This window comes from Vollenhovia emeryi, unplaced genomic scaffold (assembly GCF_000949405.1).
Source record: "Vollenhovia emeryi isolate VEMERY1.0 unplaced genomic scaffold, V.emery_V1.0 DF939219.1, whole genome shotgun sequence".
NCBI classification, from domain to species: domain Eukaryota; kingdom Metazoa; phylum Arthropoda; class Insecta; order Hymenoptera; family Formicidae; genus Vollenhovia; species Vollenhovia emeryi.
The window spans coordinates 209920-214091 of NW_011967147.1; positions in this window are offsets into that span (position 1 = coordinate 209920).

Consider the following 4172-nt stretch of genomic DNA (forward strand, 5'->3'; position numbering starts at 1 on the left):
CTGCATGCGATAAGAACTCAATTTTATTTTTGATCTGCTGGGAAATGATATGCCAACTTCACAGGCATCATCAGAAATGTCGGAATGCCTGTGAAGTTGGCATATCATTTCCCAGCAGATCAAAAATAAAATTGAGTTCTTATCGCATGCAGTCGAGTTCTGTAGTTCTTGATACTTTTTAATAATAGTTCTGTTGATTTAAACCAAAAAACAGTCGATCGAAAAAATGATCTGCTAACTTCCCGTAGCAGATCATTTTCTAGCAGATCAAAAATTAAATGGAGTTCTTATCGCATGCAGTTGAGTTCTATAGTTCCTGATACTTTTTAATAATAGTTCTGGCGATTTTATACAAAAAACAGCCGATAGAAAAAAAAAGATGTATTTATCATAACACTAAGACGCTGACGGATTTTCGATAGTTCTACGGGTTCTAAACTATTTCTCGTGTAGTTCTGAACACATTTATTCATTTTCCAAAGAATTTTAGGCAGTGGCAAGTCTCTGTTACTTTTTAATAATTCATAATTCCCGAAAAATTCATTTTTAAGCAGATAAGTGTGCTCTGCTGCTCGGAAAGTCGGGGTTCCGGTCCTTCTAAAATATTTCTCTTAGAGCTCTGAATATATATATTCATTTTCCGAAGAGTTCTAGGCAGTGACAAGTCTCCGTTACTTTTTAAAAATTTATAATCCCCGAAAAATCCATTTCTAAGCAGATAATTGTGCTCTGCTGATCGGAAAGTCGGAGTTCCGGTCCTTCTAAAATATTTTTCGTATATGTAGGAAAATTGTTAGACGATACAACTGGCAATTCTAATTAGAGAAAATTTATTGCGAAAAATATTACCTCAGCCAGGGTTTGAGCCTGAACCTTCCTATTCTCTAGGCTGGCGTCTCATCAATTCGACCACTGAGACATGTATATACATATACCATATTCTATAAAAACATTTATAAATGAAAATAGAGAACTGATATTTTAACAAAGAAAAATAAAAAGAAACACTAAATTCTAACTGAAGCTAAAGATGGAAAAATATCTGCAGAAATTGTAAAAATTTTTGTAATATTTATTTATTTATTATTTTTACGTATACAAATCAGAAGACTGTTTCATTATCTTCTCTGTTCATATCTTTTGTTTACAAGATCTCACTTTACTAAATCTAAATTATTTCTTATTAATAATTACTGGCAAATTTATAACGATACTGAAGCGCTCAAAATAATAAATTTCATATTTGCAAAATTTTAACTAAATGTAAATTTTGTAAAATTTCCGATCATAAATAGTACTTTATATAATTCCACAAAAAAACATTAATTTGTAGATTTGATTAAACAAATACACAATTTGCATTGAAAAATGAAATTATATTCTAATTACTTTAATTTAATGCTATTTTATGTTAAAAAATATTGTAAAATCGGATATATTATTTTAAAATAGGTAACATCTAGATTGGCATTCAGCAGCATAGCAGTGTAATTGCTATTTGTATTATATATAAAAATTATTTCTAAAAGTTAATAAAAATTTAATAAGCAAATGCGCATGTAATATGGTATTAACGTACATAAAAATATACTTTCACTATTAATTCATAAAATGTATTTTACTTTATATCCATCAATTTATATAACATTTTTTTAATTGTTTCAAGAAATATAATTTTGAATTGTTTGCTAGACATAATACAAAATTGAGCATTAGACGATTAATGAGATATCTAAGAATTACTTTATTATCGACATCATTAAATAAAAAATTATGATGTATGGTTTATTTTCATTATTTTATAAAACTCAATAGAATTTTTGTTCCTTATCTAACAATTTACTTACAAGTTTGCGATAAAATATGCCGTAACAATTAAAGCCAGAACTTAATAATAAATGCACTGAGATAAAAATCTCTCTTTTCTTCTATAAATTTTAAGATAGATCTAATTAGGATTTAAGTCAACAATTCCGATAAAAATTCGCAAAAATAGATTAAAGCCTATTGATGTGATAAAATACATTAACTATTAACATATTAACTATTAATGATGCAAAAACGAAGGATATGTTTGCCTGCATTTACATTTCATCGACGCAGACGATAACAAATATTATATGTATTCAACGTTCGCCTTAAATTTCTAAGTATGATTAACATATTATAATTCGGTTTTAGTACATAACAATGAAATAAAAATTTCATGTATAATATACTAAAAAATTACATAATCGTACATATGTATATTCTATAGAAATACAATATAGTAGGCTATGTATATTTCAATACTTAATCCTTTAACTATATAATCTCATTTCTTTCACTTATTAATTTATTATTAATTTAAGTACACAATTGCAGTTTTTAATTTATCGTAAGACAAATAACATATTCTGATGAAGAAAATGGAAAATTATATGCAATGCCCGGGTTAAAGGATTAAATAAATTTATTTGTTTTTAATTATAAATTATTTTCTTATCTATTAAAATTATTTTTTAATCTATATTCGTCCTTGCGTCGATGTTTCCTCATAATTTTCTACGCTAAATAATTTATATCGCAGATAGATTGATTTAATAGCTATCCGTGGATACTTTTCAGCTGCGAGGCCAGGTTTTAGCACCGATTATTATCGGTATGAACAAGGATTCAATGTCGATATTCCCGTATCTCCGTTGCGACTCAGACGTGAGACAAAGAAACATGCTCGATTTACTTACTTTTCAACTCTTATCAGTCATTATTCATAAAGTGACACGAAAAGTCGCTAACAAAAGATTATAAATTTCAAATTCGTTATAGAATTTCTTTAAATTGAATACGTTTTATTTAGAGAAAGAGGATTCGATTTAAATATAAAATAAGGAGTTATTTTTATTAATCTGATTTTAAAAAAATTTCGCTCAGCAATTCGTTGTTTCTTTATAGATTTTAATGCTACAATTTTTAACCGTATAATAGTGACACTTATGACATTTTTATTATAACAAATCATATAGTTATAGATGAAAAACATGGACATTTGTTTAAATTTAATTTTTGTTTTAGTTTGTTAAGAAAATATATTTTTCTAAAAGATGGATAATCAATCTACAAAATTATAAGACTTTGTATATGGCAAAATAAAATAAAACTCTAATGTAATTCAAGTTGAGCATTTTCTTCGATCACACGACGAACGCGTATGTTCGATTTGAGAACAATACGCTTTGAATCAGAAGTTTGAAGGATGTTGAACAAAATATTATAGTAAAAGAATGAAAGAACAGAGAAACGGGGTGGAGTGGCGTAGATCGTGATAATAACGTGAATAAGTAGCCTCGCAGCCGCGCGTGCGACAATGAACAAATGACGCGACACGAGCCGCATGGCTTGCCAGAGAAACGTCGGTCTGCTCGCCATCGGTCAAGCAAGCACCGAAGCTTGTTTGGCAAGAGGCTCCGATTTGAAAGCCTCTCTGTGAGGACATGTGCGTTCAGCTTGGTCGTGCCACTTGCTGCTGCAACATTAGCGGTTGCATTCAGCAGAGATAGAAGTTGCGTCACCGCTGTGTTATTAGACAAAAATATCATTTTTTTACAAAAAAATTACATAAAGTTAGAAATATAGAAAATACTTGCAAAAAATAATTACATATTATAAACGCAACTCTATTCTCCTTTATTACCTTTATTATGTTTAAGTTGCTGATTTTGCGCAAGGCATTATACATATAATGAATTACTGTGCAAACAAATGAATCAAATTTATTTAGCAAAACTTTTACTTTCAGTCAAAATTTAATTTAACTGCAATAGTTATATACCCATTATCAGAATTTAATAATAAACTTTAAATATCATATGTATGATATTTAAAATTTTGCAAAATAATAATTTATTAATGGCGTGGCACGAATAAAGCTGAAGGCCCACGTTGTGCTTTGTTTTTCGTCTGCTTTGCGTTGCATTTGTTAGGGTGGAAGGTATCGTGGGTTATCATAATTGTCACAGTTATTATAACCGTTATTTTAATGCTGTTGTTCTTGTTGCTTGGATGAGCGATTGGAGAAAAGGAACAGCGGCTCGAGATCTCTTTTTGAGATTAGCATGAGATTGGAGTTGTAAGACAGCTCTGAAATTTTGACTTTCTAACTTTTTCTTGTTTGTCTAATAATCAATAACGTG